The 27,057-nt window shown below is 45.4% G+C and overlaps 1 protein-coding gene across 2 annotated transcripts in view; it reads left to right on the top strand.

Annotated features, from left to right (window-relative positions):
• The first annotated feature begins 1,319 nt into the window (after positions 1-1,319).
• CHST8 (carbohydrate sulfotransferase 8) overlaps positions 1,320-27,057 on the top strand; it is a 206,407-nt gene continuing 180,669 nt past the window's right edge. For both annotated transcript variants that reach the window (XM_063167644.1, XM_063167643.1), the window contains exon 1: positions 1,320-1,390. The gene's annotated coding sequence lies outside the window, so the exon portion shown is untranslated. The remainder of the gene's footprint in view (positions 1,391-27,057) is intronic.

Raw genomic sequence — 27,057 nt, 5'->3', positions numbered from 1 at the left:
CATAGTTTATTTATAAGACACACCTGAAATTATTCTGAGGGCTGTGGATAGGATCCATCTTGACACACATTTCACAGTGTCAGGTGGAGGTGGGTGGTGGGCACTCAAGGCACCATGTCTGGTGTTGGTTCTGACAAGCTCCCGCTGCCCCCAGGCTGCCAGAGCTCAGCTCCGAGGTTCCCTGGCAGCAGGGGCAGCTCCTGGGACCCACACTCCAAACTGAGGAGGGGGTGCAGAGCACAGTGCCAGGCTCTGGGGGCGTTATTCAGTTTAATTAAATGGCCACGTCATTACACCAGCAATAGCCAGGCACGGCACCGAGGCCATTCTGGGGGATTACAGCCATGCCCCGGTTCTGCTCTCGTGAGACTCTTTATTGTGCTGCACAGTTATGGGCGAAAAGCCTCTCTGTATTTTAGGGTGGAAAATAGCCAGCAGAGAGTGCAAGAGGCCCCTTCTGTGCTGTTACTCCACAGTCCTTATGCAGGCTCAAGATAAGGCACCTTGGTGCCCACCATGCCCTGGCTACGGTGTGTCTGCTCCAGTTTGTTCTTCGAGGACACCATCACTTCAATTCTCTTCCAATTACTTCTGTGCTGCCCTTGAGGTGTGTGTTCACAACCGTCTTTTGAGAGCAAGTATGGGCCACCCATCTTCCCAACCAGTCTCAAAACACATATATATTGTACAAACTGCAGCCCGGAGGAGACGCCCGGCAGGATGCTTGAATCCACACAGAGGATACGGAGGATCCTCCCTTCTTCTTCCCTCCCAGAGACACCGGGCAGCAGGGGCGCACAGGCTTCCCCCGCACCCTGCCCGGGACCTTTCTTTCCTCCCTCGGGGGTGCGATATTCGGCCGGGAGCCGCGCGGGCTCGGCGTGCGGGAGCGGGAGCGCGCAGGGCGGTCACGGGCTCGGCCCGCAGCGCCCCGCTCCGCTGGAACTGCCCTGCAGACAATGCACGATCCGCCGGAGCGGCGGGGAGCGCCCGGCGCCGCCAGAACGCGGCAAACTTGAGGCGAGAGCACCCGTGGAAAGGCGGCGGCCCCGGCCGGCCCCGCCCGCGCCGCGGCGAGGGGGGGAAGATGCGCCGGGCGCGGCAGGAGCGGAGCGCTCCCCGCCGGAGGCCGCCGCACCTGCTGCCGGAGGTGCGCGCTGGGCGCGGGGCGCGGCCGCCGGCGGGGCCGGGGCCGGCGGCGGGGCGGGAGGCGGGGGGCGGGGAGGGGGGCGGCGGCCTCCTCCCGTCTCGGGCGGGCTGTCCCGCTCCACTCTCTCCTCCCCGCCGAGCATCGCGGGCGCGGAGCCGCGGCTGCGGCGCGCAGGGCGGCGGCGGGAGCGGCGCGGAGGATGCGCTGAGCGAGCGCGGGAGCGGCGCGGCCGCGGCGCAGGTCAGTGGCCGGACCCCCCCGTCCCTGTCCCCGGGCCCGGGACGCGCTTCGCCACCCGCGTCCCCGCATCCCCCGGCCGCTCCCCAACTTTTCCCCGCACCACTTCGGGAAAGTGACAAACTTGCGGCGGGGCCCCTCGTCCCGTGTCCCCTCGTCATCCCGGCGGTGCGACCCCCTGACCTCAGGGCTGCTCTCCCGGCTCGCGGCGCTGCGATTCCCGGTGAATTACAGCTGTGATTCCCGGTGCCGGGAATTGCGGGCGCGGTGGCAGCCGGGCGCGGTGCGGTCGCCCCGGGCTGCGGCGCGTCCCCTCCGCCCCAGCCCGCTCCGCTCCCTCCGCTGCCGGGCGGGGCCGGCCCAGCCCCGCTCGGGCACCGGCACCGGGACCATCCCCGGGGATGGGATGGAGCCGCCGGCTCCGACGGGCTGAGCGCTCACGGGTGCGGGTCCGGCATGGGTTTCTGTAACGAAAATAACGGGTCCAAAGCAAACTAGTTGATGAATGCAGGCATCTCCCTAGACTGGAAACGCGGTTCACGCGGAGTTCAGTCTGTGCGAGCAGGAGCGGTATGACGGGACTCGGAGGCACTTTTTAATTTCTGGAGCTACCTTTAGAGAGCAGGGGGTTTCTTTGGGCGCTGCTCTCCCGCAGGAGTGCTGTTCATCACGTCCCGATTGCCCTGCCCCTGCTCGGCCACGCCGGCAGCTCGGACCTTGCAATGCCCCTTTACCCCTCAGCTAGAACGGGTGTGTTCAAACCACGGCAAGCGTACAGCGAAGGATGATTCGTACAAGTATGTTCGCCCCAGGGTGCTGGGGACGGCAACCGGACAGCACCCTGCTGACGTCTGGGATTCCCGGGTGCTGGTGGAAGTAGTCAGGAACGATGTGATACCTGGTCGTAGCTGTGTCATTAGTTTAAGATTTTTCAGGGATTAGGAAAACCCCTTGTTGTGATTGTGTTATAATATTGCTTTCTGTCTGTAGCTGACTTATGTTGCATGTAGATTAACATGTTTTAAAAAACTCAGAGATGGTCTCTTTTTTAATGTTAGACACCTACATAGAAAATTCTTGTATTTTATTGCAAGATTTAAAAGTTGCAGCTATTAAGAGAATAGGCTGTCTCTACAGTACCAGGAAGAGAGGGTGAATAGTAAACCTGAACAGTCTCAGAAATGAGAATTGGAAATGCTGCTGCTAAATCTGTTTTGTTTATCAATGATGCTCACCATTTGACAAGAAAGCTATCCTCAGTTTATCCCGAGAAGATTTCATTTTGTCAGATGCCTGGTGTCTCATCAATTCCTTTCATGTCCCTGGGATTTTCTCTTTTCCAGGCTCAGGCCACAGCAGCTCTCTGTGTTGGGGATAACTGTTAAGCTCTTCTTTTGAATTCATGAGCTTCCAAATTAAACTTTTGCTGACACCTGCTACCTAGCCTGGTTGAGCATAATGACAGTGTCACCCAGGCTACTGGAGCTCTGCCAGTAACAAAGTAAATGGCAACCAAAAATAATTGTAAGGTGCCTGGACTAGGTACCACAATGATTTGGGGGACATCTGGGAAACTCTCGCTACTGGAAATCCAATCAAAGTCTGCTTCTAATGGAGCTAACTTTCCAACAGCAATCACAGGCAGGAATTAAATCCATAGAGTAGATGGCAACAGAGATTAATAATCATCATCAATTAGCTGATGTAATCAAACAAAACAAAATGAGGGTAAACAAAAACCTGTCTCCCCCTCCCCCTTGAATGCAGCCCCACCTTCATTTATCCACAGTCAAGGCATTTATCCACAGCCAAGGATCTCTCCTGAGCACTGCTTTCAAGTGCCAAAAAATTTAGCAGGTGTCATAACATAAGGTCAAGACTTAATTATTTATATGGAGACATCAATCATCCTGTGGGGATGATTTATTTATAAATCACCAGAGCTGTAACAAAGACAGTGAATTCTGATTTCCTCCTGCTCCTTCCTGAAGGGACCAGGAAGATCCACGCTGTGGCCAAATGGCCTCAGGAGCCTATAGAAGTTTTTGCCCAGCCCCACTTGGAGGAGGCTTTTCTACTCCTTTTAGATCATGCAACCAAAATACCACTGGGGAAATCTCATGCATATTTGCTACATCTCAGTAATGAACATTTACTGATTATGGATTATCTGGAGAATTTAGCTTTTTAAACATTATTCAAATTTTTATGTTTATGTAAGCTAATAAGACTGAGGAGATTCAGTAACTACTCTTTGCCTTATGGTATTTGAAAAGAGTGTCCATGGGGCTTAGCTCAGCATCTTCCACAGTTGCTTTTAAAAGACTAAAATAGAATTTTTCTGCCTGAAAAAAACCACCCTGTCTCTACTCAGTATAATGTTCTTTGCTCACAATTAATGCCTAAAATCAATTTTCTAATATGCTTTTTATGTTTCTGCTGAGCACAAACAGGATGGCACAGTAAAAGCTTTTATTGCCATCTGATTAGGCTGCAGTGGGGGTGAGTGAGTGGCTCGGGCCAGCAGGCTGCAGGATTGCTGTGCTGGATGCAGCAAACACAGAGAAGGGCACGGGATGCTGAGCAGCAGCCACAGTCCTGCTCTCAGGGTCCTTCAGGGAAATGTTATCAACTCTATGGGCACAAGCAGGATGAGGCCCATTAGGATTTCTGATAACTGGACAAAGTCATAAGCATGGTCTTGGGCTGTTCCTTGGCCTCCTCTTCTGGGATTTTGATAAAGGGTTAATTATAGCCAGGGACTCTCAGAGATTTGTCCATGTATTTATCTGTTAATAGGAAATATGCTGTTGATCTTATTCACATGTCTGTTTTTCAGGCAGGGAGGTGATTAACTTTGAGTGAAACTGGTAAAAAAAAGAATATAGGAAAAAAGATGGAAAAGAAAGTTATGGTTAAAATAAGAGCTAGGATAGGAGGTTTCCTTGGCTTTTCCATCATTAGCTTGTGAAGATGTGTAGCCCAAACCCATCAGCTTTGCCATCAAGAAAAGAGGAGCATGAGTAGTATCCAGGGCATCTCGTGATCCTTCTGAACTTCATGGCAGGACTCCATTTTGGCAAGAGCAAGTCAATGAGCTCTCTTGCACATCAATTATTCTGTTCCCACTGATTTTAAAAGAAGACCATTTATCACTGTATTTCAGTGACAGAAATACTAAAATAATGTTTCACTGGGCTTATAAGAGGGTGTGAAAAAGGATGGATGAGCTGGCAACCTCTTCAAGGAACAATTAAGACATTAAGAGGGCAGGAAAATATTTTTAGGAAATAATCAGTGAGAAAATAGGAATTTAGGACTTGATTCAGTTATGAGATATTCCTCAAGCACCCTCTGAATTTTGCTCAGAGCATGTGAAGAAAAAAATGAAAAATTCATAGTATTTCTTGTAGGCAAGACCAGTCATCTGCTTGTGTGTTTTTATGGAATACTGGGTATATTTATAGCATTTAGTAATGCCAGCAACATTCAATGTAAAGAGTAACAGATGAATGTATCGTGAAACAAGGCACTGGCAAGGCAGGTGGGAAATGATTTCCAAAATATTGCAGCAGCCTGGGAGAAATCTAGGAAGATGGTAAACATAGCAGACCTAGGTAGCCTCAAGCAAAGCCAGGGTTAAAGCCCAGGCTGAGCCCTCTGCATGTGTTCTGAGGAGGGGGAGAGCCAGGCTCCTGTGTGCCAGCCCCAGCAGAGGTGGCCTCCACACCACTCCAGCCTCAGTGCATCCAAGGGCACGGGCGACAGTAAAATTGCAGCTGAGTGCAGAGACAAGAAGGGAGGGGAATGAAATTGTATTGGCTCAACTGCAAGAAACAAATCACAGGCTTCCCTAATCAGACAGATGATGCCTAACTAGGGCACAACGTGAACCACAAAGAAAGGTGGCAGATTTCACAAATTAGTCATGGCAAAAACGGTGAATTTCACAGCTTGAAGAGAATTCACGTTATAGGATGAAACAGCACAAAGTGATTAAGAGCTCTAACTGATAGGAGCAATAAGCATGTGAGACTTAGTCATCATACAGCAGCCAACATTTGTCTCTGGCTTCAGCTGAGCCACAGGAGCAGCCCTTCAGCCTCCAGCTTTTGAAGCTGACTGGAGCTGGTGGGGACAATCACAAACAAGATCCCACAGATGTTTGCTGGAGTTTTCTGTTTCTGTGAGGTACAGCCATGGCAGCTGGGAGATGTTCGGCAGGCACAGGCTCTGCTCCCACTGAAACCTTGGAGCTGTGGCAGCAGGACCAGCAGGAGCTCATCTTCACAGCATGACCCCATGGTGAAGAGCAGAGAGGGAAGACAGCTGAGAAAGGTTGGAATGAGGGGGGACACTGTTGCAGCACACTCCCTGCCATGCTGGGGATGACCTTCCAGGTCTGACAGGGCCATTTTTAGAGCCACTAGGTGCTGGACATGCCACCTCACAGTAACCACACCACAGTATGCATCACTAAGAGAAAACAATCATTAAACAGTCTATTCACATTTTCTGTTCTTTCAGGGGATCAAAACTAGTGTCACAAGCCTCTGTCACAGGTGGTGTTGCATGACTTTTGCTGGTAAAACATCTTAATAGCTGTGACAGCACACTTGCAAGGAAATGTCTGTTAACAGATACTGGAACGCTACCCTACCACTTGTATCCCTGGTCAGATGAAGATAAAAATTTTGGAGAAAAATGTCACCGTTATATCTTAATACTTTTGTTTCAACATATACTGTTCTATCATAGCTATTGAAAATCCACAGAGCAAAATGGAAGCAAAGTGAGCTAATGCCAACCAGGACAAGGCCACCCTGGAGAATTCCTAATTGAAGCTGTTGGCAGTGAGAGGCTGTGGCCAGGCTGGGGCAGTGCCGTGCCTGGGGGTTAACTATGCCTGAGCTGGCAGGCGGGGCCGGGAGCCCTTCAGGGAGCAGAGCCTGGCAGCTTCCCACTGCTTTTTGGGGCCATTCCAGCACCGTCGGGTCCGCTGAGCACAGCTGTGTTAATGCTGTGCAGGGAGAAGCTGCTGAAGTTGCCAGGACTGAAGCCACAGAGGAACGTAATGGGGCAGTGCCAGTTCCTTCAGATCCCACCTGGAATTTATGAGCCATCCACGGGGGGTAGGGAAGCACCTGCACTGTAGATTATCCAACACTCACCCTCTGTGCAGAGCCCAGCTGCACCGCCACTGCCCAGCCACAGCTCCACTGCTCACCCAGCATGAGAGGATTTCCAGTTGTACTGTGAAGAAAGACCCTGTTGTCTTACATATTACAACAGTTCTATTACCAATATACATTTTCTTTGATATCAAGAGTTCTTTTATCATTAGAGTGCAAGGATTCCATAGCACCAGAGTTTCATACCTCCTCAATGTTTCTTACAGCAGCTCCTCTAAGCACTGACTGTTCCTGATCCTTACAGGAGCCATCTGACTTCTCACCAATCCACTCTTTTATGCCACTAGTTCTTATTGGTTACAGGTGTTGCCTGTTATCATCTGGCCTGCTCCTAATCTTTAGTAATTGGTTCCAGCTACAACTCATTGGGGGAAAAGATTACATTCTACATTACCTTCATTTACCCATACCGTGTCCCCCTACAAGACCCCAAGTGGGATTAGTCACTCTTGAACAAGGATGCAAATACAAAGTTTGACAAGAATTATCATTTCTAAAGCATTTGAAAGGAATGCCCTTAGAGTCCTGGTAAGGCACTGGAAAGGACTTTTAAGAAGGCAGTCAGGGTGAGACCCTCTTCTCCTACACTGATTTTGGAATCTGGCACGTTTTAAGAGATCTTTCAGTTACATTTTGCAAAGCAATGCTAATTTGATGTATTGGAGCTCAGCACTGTGCCAATTCACTGTCAAACCAGTATTAACTAGGCATTTTTGGGGAATGCTTATATCTCAAGGTCCATTAAATATGCAAACCTGGCAATTATTTCAACACCTTTAAAATACTTAATTTGAAATGTGCATCAGAGCACCCATAAATGGTCTTTCAGTCTTCATCAGAATGAAGTCTCCCTCTCTTGGAAGTGCAAGTCAGAGTCCTGGGAGAGGGGGCTGGTGGCTGTGCTGGGGATGAACACAGGAGGCAGGAGGGGCCCGATGAAGCACAGGCACGTTAAGGTCTGCTAGGGCCTGATCTGCCGAGCACCATTCATTCCCACAGCAACCAAGCAGGAGGAAGCCAGGAAATGTTAAGTCAATGGCCATCCTGGAGAGAGCGCTAATTACTCACCTTGGTCGGGAGAGGTGGCTGGATCAGCTGCATGAACTTTCTGAGTGCTTTTTGAACCCGAGTGCCTGTCATCTGACATTCACTTAAAGCTAGGAGCTAAGTAAAAGTTGCTTTATTTTTTAACAGTTGCTAATTTAGCCAGAGCTGCAAGAAATCCTGGTCTTTAAATCTGGGTTCCTTTAATGCCTGCACAGAAACAGTTGGAGAGAGGTGGTTTCTCCTTTCTCCAGTGTGGTCCTCAAATACAGACCCAATCCTCTTCAGGGTTGGGAGAATCACAGCAGTGGTTAGCTGGTCACATGTATATTAAGACGACTGACTTCAGGCACCTACGTTTGAATATGGGATTTAATATGCCTTCATTTTTATGTCTGAAATGGGGATACGACTTAGCTCAGAGAAGATCAATTAATTTTTGTGTTGCTTTTAAGTTCTTTAATGGAAAATGTTACATAAATTATTATTTAATATACTTTAACAGGTTTTTTGCATGAGCTGCTTGATCTGCTTAGAGCATATAAATCAGTATGAGCTGCATTAGTAAAATAAGTTCAAAAATCTAAAGAGTATATCAGAAGTTAGACTAGTGCATAAAAAGAGCTAAAAGCTAAGTTTCTCTTTCATTGGCAAAAAGCAGACAGATTGGGGTTTTTTGTGGACCTTTAGACTCCTCATTTCTCAGGAATCACAAAATCCATTTGTGAAAAGATCTAGGAAATAAAGAAAGAAATTGTACAAGTGACATCCCGGTCAGTAAAGCATGTGAGTCTGCAGGCACACAGACAGGATGATGCCATGAATCTCCCCTTTGTGCTGCAGTTCAGAAGAGGAGTTATTTTCTTCATCTGAGCAGATGCCAAAGGCTCAGAGAAGGGCGAGCAGACAGAATGCAGCCCCTTTCTTGCAGCAGAAATGTATTTGCCTCTGAGAGAAGAGAGAAGAGAAAAGAGAGAAGAGAGAATCCCCTCCTAATCTGTAGTGATGAAAACCCCTTCATCTGGGGGTTATCACAGCGCTGGGTGCAAGGCAGAGCATGACCAGCTATTATTTCATCCTTCCATCCCTCAGTCCAGAACTTTTTCCATCCTACACAGATTTCCACATCCACCAGTTCTAGGGAAAGTTCCTTCCCTGCATCTCTAAGATATACAAACACTTACATGCTTTTTTCCATCTTTCCCAAAAGCAGATTTTATCACACTCACATTCAAAAACCTCCCTCTTCAACTACAGAAGCTAATTTATTACTTTTCTGGCTTTTCTTCTCAACCATTATTCAGATCCCATTGTTAGTTTTTCTTCCAATAGCACCAAAGCCGTGTGACAATGTTTTAAAGAGTCACTTATAACTTACTAGCAAAGTAATTCACATCTGCCTGTTAGTTATGGCTGTGGGATCCACCCAAGGAAGCTGCTGTCCAATAAATTACTGAACTGTCTGCCTTCACACAGTGCTCCCCAAACTCTCCAGCATCTCTTCCCTGCTTTCTATCACCTAGCTTAGTGCCAAAACAAAGGATGTTTCAGCAGCTGTTTCAGAACTTAATGCCAGTGTACCTTTGCAGACTAGGGGGAAGGGATTTCCTTTCAAAATGCCACTCTCCCACTGAGACTGGCAGTAGTATTATCTCACATCTTTAAATACCAGTCTTGGAGTTATTGGTGTGACAGCAAGGTGCAGAGATTTTATGACACAGAAAATTTACATTAACAATTTCTTTTTTTTCTTTTTTTTTTTGTTTTCAACATTCAAAATCTAAAGTTACTTTAAAATCCTTGAATTAATTAATTAATCCTTTTGTTATAAACACTGTAATTGTTTAATGCTTTGGACTAGCACTGCCCATATTGTTTTGTGTATGCTGTCACTCCTGCAGGTCTCAGTGTCTCCCCACAGCATTAGATGTTGTATATTCTCCTAACACATGTGAGTCTACAGCTCACATAAAGCTCTTCTATTCTGTGCCTTACACAGGAGAGCTACTGCACTGATAGCAGCCAGTACATAGTACCTATAAATAACAAATCATCACACCTGCCTGCACTGTGTTCTTCTGATACATTATTAACCTCTGGTGCAGCACTTTTACTTCAAAATACTAGAATCAGCTTGTTATTCTACCTTTAGTTTACACTGGGAGAAACCTCAGCTCAGGATAATGTCAGGAGATTATCTGAGGTCTCTGCTATAGTAGCAGCATGTGTTGCTAGCACAGAAATTCATCTGGTTTTCATAAATATTTGATAGGGCTCTATCATCCTCATCATCATTTGGGCTGGTTGGAAGAGGATCCCCCCATGATTGCAGCCCATTTCCGAGTTGGGGTGGAAAGTCAGTCAGTGATATTTCAATCACAGTGTTCTTATAACAAATTCCATTCAAATGCTCTCTGAAAGGGAGTTAAGGTTTCATCCTGCTGCTTAGAGAATGATATGCTAAATGCAGCTTCCCATGGGCTTGGCTGCATTCCAGCACTTTGTAATTTATAGTTCTCCTTCCGAGTTCTGGCTGTGACCTTGGGAAGTTCTCCCACATTTTGCTAAAGCACCATCCCAGAGCCCTCACCCCTTCCCAGGAGCACAGGGCAGCTCCTGGGACACCCAGGGCAGGTGGGAGCAGCAGCACAGGGGAGTGCTCATTGCCTCTCTTTTACTATTAGGAGCAAATCATGGAGCGTTGTTCTTAAATGACAGAAATTATTAGGTAGCTTCAAAGCATGAAATTCATTCACAGAAGAGGTTTAAATTATATTAGCCAAAGGCGTTTTCTGCAGAGACAGCCACAAAACAGCTCTAATTTGAGATCTCCAAACAGCTGTTGTGCCCTATGTATTTATATTGAAAAAATAACCTGGAAGATTATGTTAACATGCAATTAAATTTAAAAAAAAAAGTTTTAACATAAATACTGATCTTATTGAGAGCATACAGGGGGTGCCTAAGAGGCTTTTCTGAGAAATGTGTGTGTCCATGGCCAGAGGAACTGACAACCCAGATTGTAACACATGCCACTTTTAACAGAAAAATTGTGTAATTGAGAGAAATTATTGCCCCTTGAAGATTACATTCATTATAGATTGTAACAGAGATATGTCTTCAGAATGACTGCAGTTCCCTTCAGTTAAAGAGCTATTCAGAAATACCAGTTTGAGCTCATGGATGTAGCTGCAATTGTTTTAGCAGAGTTAGTGAGGGAAAGCAATTTAGAGGAAGGTACAGCAGACCCATGCAGCTCTTTTGTTTCTTTATTCTTTCCAGATTTTTCAAGGACATATCTTCTGTTAAGAAGAAGAAAGCATCCAAATAGGTAAGTACAAACACTTGTTTGTACTTACCTATTTGGATTCTTTAGAATGGGGAATAATTTTAAAATAAAAAAAATGATTACTTTTAAAATAATGATTTTTAAAATTATTTTTTAAAAATTTTTAAATCCTGAGAGAAGTTTCTTAGACTTTTTATTTCACCAATTGCTATGGATTTTCTGCAAAACAAGTGATATGGGTGTAGCTTTGAAACCTAAGAAAAACAACTTCATTTTTTCATTTGGTCTTCAAAGTATTGCATCTGACATTATTTATGATTGGCACTTACCATAAATGAATTTTCTCTGTAACCCAGAGAAAATTGTATCTGTATTCTCTGTATCTGAGAAAATTGATACTGTTGTATCCCAGTTGTATCTCTTTTGAAGTGCTTCTTCTATTACCTGATGTGAAGACATCAGAGAATAATTATGTTAAGTCATTCTTTGTAAACAATAAACCAGCAAACCCAAGAAACTCCCTTTGCTAGGTGTTCATCACCAAGATACCACTGGCAAAACCCAATACCATTGTGCTGTAAACATTCATCAGCTCCCTGGACCAGTCTAAAACTGGTGGCACTCCACTGGAGAACTTCAGCAGAAATATGGTTGGCTTTTTTCTTCCCTTGTGGCCCAACTCCAGTGCAATGTTTGGCTTTTTTCTTCCCTTGTGGCCCAACTCCAGTGCAGTGATTCCACCTGTGGGCAGTGCTCAGAGGGGATGAGGTGTGTGGGAAGGCCCCAGGGCAGTGATGCTGTGTGTGCAGACACCTTTGCAGCGGTGCCCCGACAGGAAAGGACAACTGGCAGTATTTATGGCAGGTTTCTGTGCTAAATGTTTCTGTGCTCTACACTGAGTATTTATTCTGGCAGTAGCTCTAATTGTGCTGTAAACCACCCTGGGTGCTGGTTGCTGTGTGCCCAGGAGTTTGACTAGAAGCCAGCCAACAGTGAGCTCTGTGATAATGGTTCATCATTTCGCTGCAGGAGCCCCATGCCCGTGGGTAGCAACAGCCTTTCTGCTTCCTCCCACGCTCTCTGAGCAACCAGATCCCATCTCCAGGGTGTCTTCTGGGCTATAAACTGCTGTTGTTTATTATTAGCACACCATGAATGTGAGGTGTGTATTATAGACACCTTTCTCTCACATGTTAGAGAATTAATATCAGCCTGTCTCCAAGCCAGCTGACCCCATTCCCATGCATTTCCAGGGCACAGGAGTAGTGGGGAGAGCTTGTGCAGAAGGGATCCACCACCAGAGCTCATAATTTCCTCCAGGAAATGTCTTCCCTCTGCAAAGTCCTGCTCAGCCCTGAGGATCTCCTCATTTTTTCAGTGGAACCCAGTCAGTGTTGGCTTTGGCAGTGCTCTGAGCAGAGGCAGTGGTTTCTTCCAGCATTTCAGTGTTGCAGAGTTTTTTGCATGATCATTGGCATTATTCATGCACACCTCCAGCTCCTCATCCTTAAGTGACTTTGAGACTTCCTTCTATAATCCATCATATCTGCAGCCCTCTTGGCTGGCCTTGCCTTAGTAACAACTGCTTCTTCTCCCAGCAGTTCTCCTGACACCGCTGTCAGCAGGACAGAAAGCTGAGCTCACTAAGAGGGGACTGTGTGGAATTCATCCACATTTGGATGGGAAGGGAGGGTGCATGATGGATAAAGGAGATATGTGAGAGAGGATCAGAGGAAGCAGCTGGGCTCATTCACAGAAGCATCTCTGCCCTGTAATTCCATGTATCATTGTGTGCCATTACCTGCAGCAGAGCCTGTGAGACAAGAAATACTCATTCCATCTGAGCTGGCTCCTGTGTGTCTGACCAGAGCCCCTCTGCTTTTTCCAGCCATAGACATCATCTCACTGCCTGCACAAGCCTGGCAGTAATGCCACACTGGGACCTTCCCTGCTTGGCTGTTCAACTGCCCTGTTACTGTCTTTTCTCAGGGCTTCTTTTCCCCTCTAATATCTCACCTAAACTTTTTTCTTTCTTAGCTTCAGGCCATTGCTCCCTGGCCTACAATTTTCTGAGACTGTGAATAACTTCCTTCATTTCTGTTGTTCCTTTGATATTAGACTGTGGTCATGTTCACCCTAAGCCATCTCTTTCACTGGACTCTGAATTTGGCTTTCTCAGCCTCACCACATGTTATGTTCTCTAATCTACATGCCATTGTCCTCCTTTGTTTTCATCTTCTTTTGAAGTTTGGTTGCCAGAAATACAGAGCATCATGCTTTTAGATGGCTGTTATTTGTACTGACTTACATGCACTTCCCACAGTTATCTGTATTTTCTTACCCAGAAAGGCTATTTTTGTTTATGTTGGTTTACTTGATGAAATTATCTCTCTCCTCTCCAAATTTAATTTTGCAAATGAAAATATATGAAATAACTCTCCATTTTGCTGCCAAGGTACCAACAGAAAGCAGTAAGACTAAAGAAGGCAACTGGTTATAAAGGCTCCTAAGTTCAGTTTTTGTTTGCTGCAAAAGCTTTGTGGGAATTCAGTGCAGGTTCTGCACAGCTAACAGAGGCAGGACTGTCCTCAGGGTTATCCCTGTGCCATGTGTAAGGGTCTCTGCCATTTTGGAAAGTGCTATCAGCTACCTGTACCCAGACATTCAGTTTCTCCAGTAACATAATTTCCTGTGATTTATCACCAAAGTATGGCTTTGTGTCCTATGGGAAGTTCTAAATTTGGGGCTTTAAGATTAAAAAAATCTCAGTTTTAAAACTTGTCACGAAATCCAAAATTCTTGGGAAGGAAATTCAGTTTGGGGAAAGCAGAAATGCTCCATCCAGATGATCTTGATCCAGCCTGGGTGCTGTGATTTGGCTGTACTGATGAACCTCCCCTTGTCTCTGTCCAGCATCCCACAGGAGCTGCCAGTCCCAGCCCACCCTGCCCTGAGCTCTCCCCAGCACACCCCAGGGCTCAGCCAGCACTGCCTCTCTTGCCTTGTTGCTTTCCATAGATAACAAATCTACACCTTTTTTCACACAAATATAAAATGCAAAAAGCCTCAGGAAAAGGTTGCATCCCATCATGGACAAGGAGTGAGATCTTTGTATGGTGAAAGAATTGCAGTTCCCAGAGCAACAGGGAGGTTGAGAAGAAGGGAGAAATTTGAACCTAAATTTGTAAAACGAGGCCATATTAAGATTTCTAAGAATGTCAAAGATCTGAAAGATGGAACCAGCTTCTGCACTGTAGCCTGTTGGGCTCTGGGGATGTGTTTGGGATTGGATTTCTGCACATGTGCCATTCCCTGGCACTGATGGTGGCCCTCATCAAACACCAGAAGCCAGCAAGCAGCACTGCTTTCCCAGCCTCTGCCTTGGAACCAGACCCTTGGTTTGCTTACTCCTTTATTCTGTGAATCCACTGGCTCTTCTTGTCCTGGGCTTGTAATGAGTTTGCAATTAGGGTTTCAGTTCTGAAAAATCATGAGAGAAAGAATACCTGTAATAATACTGTTTTTAAAATAACTAATCCACAGTTCTACATTCACTTATTGAAAAAAAAGCCCTCCAATTAATAGCAATGCACATGAGGACTGCTGATGTAAAGGACAGGACAAACTTTCTAGAATATCTCCTATCTTTGTAGTCTATAAATATTTATTTGTAGCAATACTGCCGATTTCACTGGCACCTCAGCTCACTCTGTGTCAGCAGAGCCATGACAGCTTCACAGGACAACACCAAGTGAAAAGTAACATCTGCAGAGCCCCTTCCTGCCAGAAGCATTGGCCTCTGAATAATTTTTCTTTTTAGCAGTTGAACCAAAATCAGTAAGGGGAAGAATTGCTTCAGTTTTCCAAAAGACAACTTGAGTGTTTCATTTTTCTCACTGAAACAGATATCTTCAAAATTAAAACTTATTTACAATATAAAAATTACTTATTTTCTTATAAGTGTCAAAACAAAACATTTGGAATTTTTTAAAAGTTCAGAATAAAGTTTCTCATGTTTAATTAGCTGCTACCCTCCTTAACAAAAAAAATCAAAACTCAACAAATAGTACATAAAGCACTTAATAAATGAAAGATCCCAGCAAGCCTCAGCAAAAATGAAGTAATTGCCTTTTAGAGGATCAGTGTTTTTAATGGGTACTGAAATGCACTTTAGAAAGTGGCTGTTGCATCTTTTAGCTAATTATTAAATTCAAAATACTTGAAATATGTGTTGTAAGACTATTTTAATTTTCCCAGCAGAGACAGTGACAGTTCCTGGATGATACTCCACCAACTGTCCTCTTTAATGACATTTTCTTTTTAATAATCATTGATCCACACAAATTTGTGTGGATTGTCAGTTCCTAAATAGGAGCTCATCACTTACATTGCTTGTGAGAGCTCTGTCAAGGGCTGAGCATGGCACAGAGGATCTCCTGCTATGCTTGTTTGCCATATAATCACATGATAGGTCGATTTGATTTGGATTCTAATATTTTGTGGCTGCTCTAAATACCACAGTGTACCAAAATACCATGTCTTTTGTGGGCTGACATGTGTGCTGACAGCATTCTGAAAGGGAAGGTAAAATCCTGTGGTGAATCATAAGCAAAATAAACTGATTTGGAAAGCTGTATTTCCTGTCTGTCCCCAAGAAAAAGAGCCTCTCATCTCCTTCTCCACCCTGTTTGGGCCAAAATATCACCTTTTTCTTAGGTGATTGTTAAAAAGGTTGGCCATCCCAAGCCAGTTATTGATGCAATAGGAACACAAAGGTGTTTGCCATCCTTCAGCACATGACAGGGATGGTTTATCTGTCTGGGCCCTCAGCAGGAGCCCTGGGAACAGCCCTCCACAGCCCAGGGAACAGGCTGTGCTCTGTGCTGAAGGAGCAGGAGGCAAGGCAGGGTGACAGAGGGCAGGGAGAGGCTGAGGAGCCTCTCACACAGTCCATGGTGAGACACCAATCCATTTTGCCTCTCCTGACCTCCTGTCTGTGACATTGCTCTCAGCATATCCCTCCCCAGCCCCCACACTGACTGCAAAATGCACTAAATAAAATAAGGCAGACAGCAGGCCAGGCAAGAAAAGAGGGATCTGGGCTGTCCAGGGGCCCTGGTGAGGCAAAGGGGTAAAAGGGTACAAAAGGGAGGTATAAATTCAAGACCTAGAGCTGAGACTCAAATATAGGAGTAAGAAGCCAGATGAGCTGAAAAGGGAGCTGGCATCCCTGCTCCAAGGGATTCATGGAGAACAGAAGGCTGCCTGGCTGTTAAAGTGTCCTTTCAAGGACACAAGGAGGATGGGAACATTCACAGCCATTCCCAGTGGCAGAGACAGGATGAGTCTCCCACAGGCTGGACCTTGAATCAAAGTGTGGCAAAGCCTTGGTTTTCCCTCTCACTGCTCTAGGTCTTGTCCTAGAGTCACCTTGAATGTTATGAAAGCAAACACCTGGAAATGAAATTGTAACTTGTGGTATAAGAGCACATGGGAAGCCCTAAAAAATCAGGGACATTACAAAATCCTGTTTTAGTGGGTCTGGTCCTAAGGAGCAGCTGTGGCTTCCAGCTGTTATACAGAGCCTTGAGGCATCATCCTCTATAATTTTTAAAAGAAAATACACCAACACTTTTGTGACTTCTTCCCTTTATAGGGGGAAGGGATGGGGAAGGCCTCCCTGTCCTTTCTCAGTGAATCCCCTGGATTAGGGAAAGGGAAGTCCTTCAGGACCCTCCGAGATACCAGCACTACACTTACTCTATCCTAGTGATTTCCAGCAATTCGCACAGATTAGTGCCCCCTCAGGACAGTTCTGCTCACAGACACATAATGCTCTGCTTTCCCCTTCCCTCAGCATCTCCCTTGAAATGGTATCCTTGGGAAGGAGAAAGGTTTACAGTTCTTCCCCCTTTTTTATCTTGTAAGCTGTACTCGTTCTCTGCTGCTACACAAGCAATAAACCAGGCACACAAGCAGGGATTGTCTTAGCAATATTCCATTTCTCTGTCAGACTTTAGGTCAGGTGATAACTTTGGATGAGGTACTGTCTGCAAAGACAATGAATGCAAGAAGCCATCCTTATCCCAGCAAGGGATAAACTAGATGATCCAAGTGATTTTCTCTGTCACTATCTATGTTTCTGCTATGGAATAAACTGCTGGACAAGGAGAAGGATTTATTGCTTGGACTGCAATGATGGATGCTTCCAAAACAGCTCAGCTCAGGTTATCTCCTCATAAGGGCAGTGTGTGTCCAGCAAAAAAAGGGATATTTTGCTGCTATGCAGAGACAACCTGGAGAGCCCAGCATATTCCCCCTGAAGGGTGTCACAGATGGCAAGGATTCTTGGTGTGGATGGCTCAGGTCTTGAATATCAGCTGGAACTTGAGGGCAATTTTGGCTTTCTCTGTTTTCAGCCTTTCTGGGACATATTTCATTCTAGAATGAATTCTTAGGACTTGTGTTCTAAGAAAGCTCTAGGAATACTGAAGTAGGAGGAGAGTTCTGGGGAAATGCATGGATTACAGCTTTTCCCTTCCCTAGAAGCCTGAACCACATTCACAGCCTATCCATGACCAACCTCAAAACAGGAAGAAATTTGCAGTCCTGATACCAGCAGAAAACTCCTCCATGAATCAGTCTGTTTTTAAGATCCTCTTCATTATACAGTAAAGGTCTCATAGGTCAGTCTTTTGTTTTACTTTTTAAATGAGAATGCCATAGTCCAGCTCATAACAACAGTGAGGTACCAGCCCTCAGCCTAGTACATTTGTTTTTCCAGGCAGCTGAAGAAAAAAACCCCTTTAGTGGGCTCAACAAAGGGAACCAAAGATAATTGTTTATAGTATCCAGACATGAAGGTGACTCGTGGATGTTTATACTCCCCAGACTGGGAAATGTTATTCAAGGGAACAGGATGTTTTGAACCTACAGCATCCTTTTTTTTTTTCTGTAAAATAAAACTTCATAGTATCACAGGGTCAATATTTTTTTTCTGCTGTTAGCCCCTAAATTCTATTAAGGAATTCTTGAATATTCTTCCCCTGCCTCTTTTCCCTTTTTCATTTTTTTGTTTTGTTTGCTTGTTGTTTGTTTGGTTGTTGTTTGTTTTGCTTACCAGATATAGAAATGCTTCTCTTAAAACATTGTAGTCAGTGAGTGTCTGTAGCTGACACTGGATAAAGTTGTCATTATGATTTAGCATTTCGTTGATTGTGCTTTATTATTTTTATATTTTGCAAGAGGTTTTTAACTTTCCTTTTGTGTGTTCATGGAATTGTTTAAAGTGAAGGGGCTTTGCCATACTGAAAAGATATTGAGCAGAGCCTGTTGTTATTACCATGCAAGCCAGACAGTCTGAACAGTCTTAGTCAGATGTAAATTCACAATTATAAATCACCATGTGAAGGGGAATAGCAATCACTGCATTTTGGTCTATCACCACAATACTTTTCATATAAATATACTGATCAGAATAGGAAATTTAGGTGTATTTTCTGTGTCTTTATGCAGTAAACATCTCTTTGAAGCACCATTTGTGCTAGACATCAAGAGTATCTCTGAATTAGAACAGCTCACAAAGAAGAGATGGTGGAAGCCTTATGCACAGCAAAGGGATTAAAAAACAAAAAAAAAAAAAAAACAAAAAAATCCTGCTGGGTGGCAGAACTGTGTAGACAAGTAAAAATTCTACAAACTGGGGTGTACAACATGTGTAGGTGTGTAAATGTAATTCTTAAATAGTTCCCTCTGCTTCAAAGAGAAGGGCTGTCCTGGGAGCTATGGGGCAGTCAGAGTTTAGTTCTTACTTTGCCATGGGTTTCTGTGGTATTTTCTGCCATTCATTTAATTTCATTGTGCCTGAGTTTCTTCATGTGTAAAATAAATCCTTCAAATACAATTGGATCAGCTTCATACAGCAAATTACATCTGATGCTGAATCATGTCTTTTATCTCTCTATCTGCCTGCTTATTTTTATTGTGAGCTCCTCAGGGCAAAGACTATCACTTGAAGTCTCATATATAATAAAAGTGTCTTTAGCACCACAGATCCCGTTCTCGGGGACTGGAAGCTTAGGGTAATAAAAATAAACAAATGTGATCAGCCACAGGAATTAAAATAAAGTATCCAAACCAAAGAAAATCTATACTTATGACCTTCTCTCATGAATATACTGGCCCCCAGAACAGATACACTGCTCAGCTGCATCCCTGGGCAGATGTAAAACACTTCATTGTTTGGCCAATTGCATGTGTTAAGAAAAGCCTTCTTGCCACAGCAGAGCCACGTAAGAATAAAATAAAGACTGTAGTCTAGGAAATGGGGTAGTTCATGTTTCAATGACCTTAACAAGGGCTTGGAAAGGAACATTAATATTCCTGAATCTCTGTTTTCATTTGTAGGAGCAGGTTGGCTAGTCTAAACATATCTGAGCTGGAGAAAAATAGGGGGGGAAAAAGGATTTTTCTGGTGACACAGACACTGGAAAAGAGAGCCGAGAACACAAACAGGTCTGCCTGTTTCCAGGGCCAGGGCTACCAGCTAGGTTTTGTGGCAGGCTCACACAGCAAAGAAAGACTTATTTTAAAAGTTCTATTTCTTAGAAGACAGAAGCTAAAATTTTATTCCTACTGAAAATGTCATCTCCTGATACAGAATAGAGATACAACCTGAATAGGAACATGACAGGGATTTGGTCTGCTGAGCAGTTGCAGAGGATGTTTACCATACTTCATCTGGTCAAAAAACTGAAGAATGGCAAAGATGGAAATATTTTCTTTGTTTAATGCCTATTTTTGCTAGATTTGAGCATTATTTGCAAATAAATACAGAGGAGATAATAGGCTTATTAACATGCTTGAGGAAGGTGGGAGGAGGTGAGGGGTCGCTGAGGTCAGTCCCTGCAGGTTAAGCAGGAGCCCTTTGCTCAGACAAAGCTCAGTGTCTCCCATTCGAGCTGGTTGCAAGTGCAGAGCCCAAGGTTGTGTCCTAATGAAAAGCTCCTGGTACACTGCTCATTATTTTTCATACATATTAAGCTCATTTTGCTCCCAGAAGAGGTCTCTGGGGTCAGCAGACACCGATGCCTGCTCCCTTCTTTGGCATTAATGTCTGCAGTGGTGGGGGCTCAGCAATTCCACTTGCTGGGCCCACATTTTAAAGAACATTATTTTCTTCCAGAAAAACATTTCAGTCCTTGCAATCAGTGCTTGTTTCTGTAAATTAAGGAATGAATTGTGCCAAATTGTTCTCCTCTTCTTCTCTCTTCTAGGGTTATTTGCAACGTAGCTTATGCTACTGTCAGTACATCCACTCCGTGCTTTACAGGAAAATGAAATCATTACACACAACACAAATTGCCAGACCTCTTTCATAATCACACACTCTTAATTGGCATGTAAGCACCAAGATCCCTGTAATACATGCAGTAAAATGTCTCTGACTCTTTTTTTTTCTGCCAGGTTGAAAGGTCAATGAGAGTATTTTTCTTTAATTTGACAGGCACACAAGAAATAATGCAAGACTCATTTATGGTCAGGTAATGCACAAAGAAATCTATAAATCAAGCTAAGGGGAATATTAGATCATGCTCATATCTGAACCCATCTGGCTTAGTTCACAAAAGAATCAATATGAGGCAGAGAGCTCAGTATTACTTGTGATTTATGCTCTTGCATCTAAGGGGAGAAACATTTGCAATTTTTAAGTCTCTTCATCTGAAACAAAAGGTGAAAAAGAAACTGTGGTTGGCTATTCCAACACAGGCAGTAGGTAAGTGATTTGGTGACAGATTACAGCTGCAGGGGGAAGGGATGCTTCATTCTGCTTAATGACTCAGCACATTGTTTTAGTGTTTTTATCTTCACATCCCTTCCCCCCTAAAATTATCAGTACAGAGGTATTAAGAAATAAAATTGGCTAGATTTCCACAAGTTTGATACTTGTAAGTGAATTGCCATTGATAGTTCACGGGCTCAGTACTGTTAGAAAATACAGCATATTGTAACATACAGTTTTCTTCACTGTCTTTTTTCAGATATTACTTTCACTAATAAACCCCCAAACACCTAAAAACGTGGCATGGCTAAATATTAATCCTGCCCCATACCATTGTATACACATAAGCTTTAGATCCTTTTGTGAACACCCAGGATTTACATGAAAGATTTCTACTTCTCTCCTACATCTCTCAACTAAATAAAATCTCCAGTTGGCCTCGAGTTGAGCCTCCCCAAGAGGCAGGAGGAGGAGGAGGAGTGTCAGACAGCACTGCTGAATGCTGCACCAGGGCAGGGGTGGGAGGCACAGGCAGAGCAGAGATCTCACAAAGCAATTAGGGTATGAAAAACACACTGCAGTGATGGGTGCCATAAAAGTGTCAGGGGAACTGGGGCAAGTAAAACATCCATTTCAGCTTCAGTGATTTGTTTTACATACACTGCTAATATCCTTCATACAAATACCAAATGCAGTTTAATTTCAATCTTGGAAGCCATTTAGGCTAAAGTGAGAGCCTGACATATTTTTCTCCCAGCTAATGTGTACAAGAAGAATCAATAAGTTTCCCAGTATAATTTGATGAATTATTACATCAGACATTATTGATCCAGTCAAAGAAGAAGGAGGTCAAAATAATGAAAATCAGTTGGTTGTCATTAGAAATGCTTGGGATATTCATTTGGAAAAGGTTGATAACTAAAATGGTCTATGGGCTTTACACTTATTGATTTAATAAATAGAATAAGCCTTGCTGATCCAAAACAAGGTTACTTGTATAGGTGTTTCAGGGGGTTGTGTTGCTGAAAGCCAGTCTATATGTCTTCTGTATGTGTTTAAATTATATTTTAGTTCAGCACACTGAAAGCATTCATTTTAAACATCTGTTCCTTTCAGCCACAATTTTCTACTGCACTTTGCTGCTGAGAACCCTTAGACTTCATTCTGGTAGTAGGCTTAGTACCCTTTCAAGTATTCAGTTCAAAGTTTTTAATATGTTTGGGTGATTATTAGTAACAAATACATTCATTAATTTGCACACACTTTATAAACACTGGGAAGGATTCAAGAGCCTCCCACACAAGAGGCAATTTTGTTGGGGCTGTGTTATTGACTCCTGCTTGGATAAGTCCTTCTAGCAGAGAATTATACAGTCTTGCACATTTCAGTCCAAAAGACTAAAAAATGTTTCAAGAACATGACTGGCAGTGAGCAGAGCTCATCCTCTGTGGAAACCCAGGGCACACAGGGAATATTTCTGTGTTTGCTCTGGGGTGCCCTGACCCCCAGGGCAGCACTGACTTTGACCCTCACTCTGGAGAAAGTTTCCCAGACTTCAAGACAGACTGGAATCCACAAAAGTGTGAAATAGATTATAGAGAGCAGTGTAGGTGTATCACTGGGTGAGAAATTGAGGGTTTGGGATTTTTAGTGTGTTGTGGATGGCAGCAAGATGGAGGGCACAGGGTGTCATCCTGGGTTTCTTCATGCTTCTTCTTCCTTCTTATTCATGGGTTTGGGTGGCATTTTGTAATTGGGCAGAAAAGTCCCCACTGGGGGCTCTGTGGGATCAATTATTGGGTTAAAAGGGAAAATAATCCAGGTGTCAGTTCTTAATTGGAGAGTTTAGTCTTAAAAGACCTTGGAACAAGAGACTGCTGGCCATTTTGTGCCTTCTAATGAAAAGGTGCTGAAGTCACCGTAGTGAAACTGTTTTACTGATAAATAATGAACAACTGGGTCTGAACATGAACTACTGTCTCAAGTGCCTTCAATCCAGACCCAACAACTGGTACTGCCACAATCCTCCATGGCAGGAAGGGGCAGCCCTGGAGGCGCTGGCTGCCCATGGCTGGGCACTGCAGAGCCCTCAGCGCCGCACTGGCAGGAAGCTGAGCCTGCCCTATCTCTCCACACACCAGAGAGAGAGAAAGGAGCTGGAATGGGACTGATGTGGCTGGCACACCATCAGGATATAATATCCACAGCTTTCCCTCGCCTTGACTTCCTACCATTGGAGTCTCCTACTTTGGGCACCCCCCTAGTCTTGGTTTATTCCCTCACTAGCTTTACTGTCTGGGCACTGTCTTCTTTCCTTACTTGGAATTATTCCAAACTTCCTACCTGGGGTTCACTTTCCCTTGTTGCAATCTCAGCCTTCCACTTCCATGCTTTTGCTGTTACCAAGATGTGCAGCTGCCCGTGCAGCCGACACTGCGGCCTCACGCCCTGGGTGCTCCATGTGCCCAGCGCTCCCTCACGCCTTCAGCAGCCCTGGGTGCTCCATGTTCCCAGTGCTCCCTCACGCCCTCCGCAGCCCTGGGTGCTCCATGTTCCCAGCGCTCCCTCACGCCCTCAGCAGCCCTGGGTGCTCCATGTTCCCAGCGCTCCCTCACGCCCTCCGCAGCCATGGGTGCTCCATGTTCCCAGCGCTCCCTCACGCCCTCAGCAGCCCTGGGTGCTCCATGTTCCCAGCGCTCCCTCACGCCCTCAGCAGCCCTCTGGGTGCTCCCGGACCCGGCGCTCCCTCACGCCCTCAGCAGCCCTGGGTGCTCCATGTTCCCACCACTCCCTCACGCCCTCAGCAGCCCTGGGTGCTCCATGTTCCCACCGCTCCCTCACACCCTCAGCAGCCCTGGGTGCTCCATGTTCCCAGCGCTCCCTCACGCCCTCAGCAGTCCTGGGTGCTCCCGGACCCGGCGCTCCCTCACGCCCTCCGCAGCCATGGGTGCTCCATGTTCCCAGCGCTCCCTCACACCCTCAGCAACCCTGGGTGCTCCCAGACCCGGCGCTCCCTCACGCCCTCCGCAGCCCTGGGTGCTCCATGTTCCCAGCGCTCCCTCACGCCCTCAGCAGTCCTGGATGCTCCATGTTCCCACCACTCCCTCACGCCCTCAGCAGCCCTGGGTGCTCCATGTTCCCACCGCTCCCTCACACCCTCAGCAGCCCTGGGTGCTCCTGGACCCAGCGCTCCCTCACGCCCTCAGCAGCCCTGGGTGCTCCATGTTCCCAGCACTCCCTCACGCCCTCCGCAGCCCTGGGTGCTCCATGTTCCCACCGCTCCCTCACACCCTCAGCAGCCCTCTGGGTGCTCCCGGACCTGGCGCTCCCTCACGCCCTCCGCAGCCCTGGGTGCTCCATGTTCCCAGCGCTCCCTCACACCCTCAGCAGCCCTGGGTGCTCCATGTTCCCACCGCTCCCTCACACCCTCAGCAGCCCTCTGGGTGCTCCCGGACCCGGCGCTCCCTCACGCCCTCCGCAGCCCTTGGCTCTCCCCGGGCCCAGCCCAAGGGCTCGGCAGCAGGCCCACCATGCTGGGAACGGGCTGCAGCTAACACAAGAGATCGGCTCACCCCACCCCTTGCAAGGGCTCTGAATGCTCTCGGTAACAGCAATACCCACCAGCTGCTAGGAGGGAAGCAATGGACCTGAATGCGTTTCACCTGCTCTCTCTCTCAGCCGGCATTTTGCTGGTGCCATCGGAGCAGGCCAGAGCATTGCCTCTGGGAAGGGCAATTTAACTAAGCACACAATACAAGTATTATTGCTATAACCCTGAATTGCAGAAGAGAGTCAGAGCTCTGCTGCATCTCTGGGAGTTTGGGGATGATCACATCCCATCTGCTTCAAATGTCCTTCTAGCACAGGAAATGTGTATGTGCAGATAAGGCTCATTGAAAGTTAAAAGTTTTTACTCTGTCTTCTTTCCTCACTTGGAATTACTCCAAAATTTCTTTTGAGCATGGGAAACTAAATATGCTTTCCTTAAGGTCTTTAGAAATTCCTTGCTCTGGTTCTGGTGTAATAAATACCAGCTGACATTTGAGTTGACAGTAGTTAGAAAGCCTGGGCCACACAGGACAGCAGTACAGTGTGAAAAATTAAAACATCCGTGGGTGCTGCAAGTAGAAGGAGATCCTGAAAAAGAATCCTATATTTCATCCCAATCATCCTTCAGCATGACCAGTGCCTAAAGATATGTGTGTTTTCCCTTGCCAGCAGCACATCTAGCAGGCACAGAGCTGCGTAGGAGTTAAATAACCAGGGTGACAAAAGTCATCTCCCAGACAGGTAGAAAATGATACGAGCTCTATGGCACATGACTGGATTGATCATATCTGCTCTGCACTAATTTGAAGGTACAATAGCAGGGCACAGAAAGTTGTACTGGCTAGCTCAGTGTAACAGTATCACAGCCTCTCTGCTGAGCTATAGTTATGAATCTTCTTTAGACAGCACAATGCAACTTTTCCTTCTGGACAAGATCTATTATTTTTTGTCACCTGCTCTATAAGAAGACACCTGGACCATCATTATCCCAGGCCAATAGGTTCTTTTGCCTGAAATTGATTCATCCTAGAACTCACCAGAATGAGCAGCATTAGAATGAGAAGAGCTGGCTGGGGTGAAATAGAAGAGAAACGCTAATTTCCAGTTCCTGTACATGCTGCAAGATGAAGCAGAGTGTTCTGAGTTACAGCAATAGACATGGCAAAACTTTCTGGTCCCTTCTAAACAGCCCAAATTTCACTGAGCTGAGGCCAGGCTGTAAAGCATAATACAGAGAGTGCTTAAAGAGCCACTGCTAAACATTTTTTTTGCTTTCCAGGCAGGGATTTCAGCTCTGGACAGTTACATGCAGTAATGGTTTAGGATTAGATTAAGAAGTACTTCATGCTTAGGATTACACCCAAATTCAGGGAAGCTCAGATCCCTGAGGAGCAGTCATAGCCTACAGCAGAAAGGCAGCTGTCCTGGGCATGGTGAGGTGCTGAGCACTGGGCTCTTAACAAGGCACCAGAGAGTCATTTGGTGTCCCTCTCCTGAAAAGAGAGATGATTTCCCCAGTGAGGAGCTGGTATTTGTACTGCAGTGGGGTCACAATGTTTGTATCTCGGTTAAAATGGCACATTACTCCCAACACCGGTATCTTTCTGGACACAGAGGCTAAAGTAGTATTTATTGTTCATACTTTATGTGGGTTTTTTTCCTGCAAAGCTTCACTTCTTTATTGTTTCTTATTTAGAAGCTCTGAGTTATGTAAATAAAATCTGTGACTTCTGCCTTTCAAGGGGCTGGAGCTAAGTTAATGCCGAGCAGTGCCAAGGAGCAAACAGGGTTAGAGCATGTTTTAAAATGCCATTTTCTTGCTTGTAATTTATTCTTCCTATCCCTAGCATTCCTCTGCAGAGATATTTATAAAAATAGGTGTTCCACGCACTGTATATCACAGGTTTATTTAGGATTGTTGTTGAAGATTTACACTGCTCAAAAGAGCAGTCATAGCAGATAATTCCATTTGCAAGCTTCAACAAAGTGTTCTGGGGAAAGTGCTGTTATCACCGTGAAGAATTTTAATGATGGCAGGGTTTACAGACAACTTCTTTGGCAAACAAGGCTGCAGCAAGATAACTCAGCAAGTTCCTTTGCCAGAGGTGGTTTTGTATTTTTGCTGCTGCCTGTTAAACACACCTTACCTCCACCTCCAGAAGTTTCAGCACCGTGTCTACCCTGCCATGCTAACCTTCCTAAAGACAAAACACCTCTCAGGATCTCACCTGAAAGGGTTGCTGGGCACCTCACAGACCAGCCACTGCTTCTTCTTTTATAAAACCTCTTGTTAAATAAATGTCTTTTGGCTTTGCCGTTACAATAAAGACCATGATAATTTTACTAATAACCTGATATGATTCAATGTGCTCTCTGGAGAAGCTGGGTTAAAATACTTCTTATTTTCTGGGAGATTCCTCATTAATTCACATCATGCTGACCACAAGTTTCATTACTAATACTGTGCTTTAGTAATCCATTACCAGCTGTTGGAGGGAATGAGGAAGAGAGGAGTTTACAAGTTGGTAAGACCCTTCACCTCACAGTCCTCACTGACCAGAGACCCTCCCTACACATTTACACCTGCAGGGACATTCCAGAGGGATGTCCATGATATTCTTGCTATATATTGCATGTAATACATAATTATTATGTGTCATATATTACAGATAATGTGTAATGATAACACAGTGCTAGATATTGCAGTTACCCTGCTTAGATTCCCTTCCCTACAGACAAACTGCTTTTCTGTGTCACAGCCTTGGTAACCCCTGAGGAGCCTCTGCCTTGGCCACCTCAGGCTGTGCCACTGCTG

This window comes from Melospiza melodia, chromosome 13 (genome assembly GCF_035770615.1).
Source record: "Melospiza melodia melodia isolate bMelMel2 chromosome 13, bMelMel2.pri, whole genome shotgun sequence".
Lineage (NCBI taxonomy): Eukaryota > Metazoa > Chordata > Aves > Passeriformes > Passerellidae > Melospiza > Melospiza melodia.
Note: the sequence above shows the minus strand (reverse complement) of the source record. Positions and strands in the feature narration are given on the sequence as shown.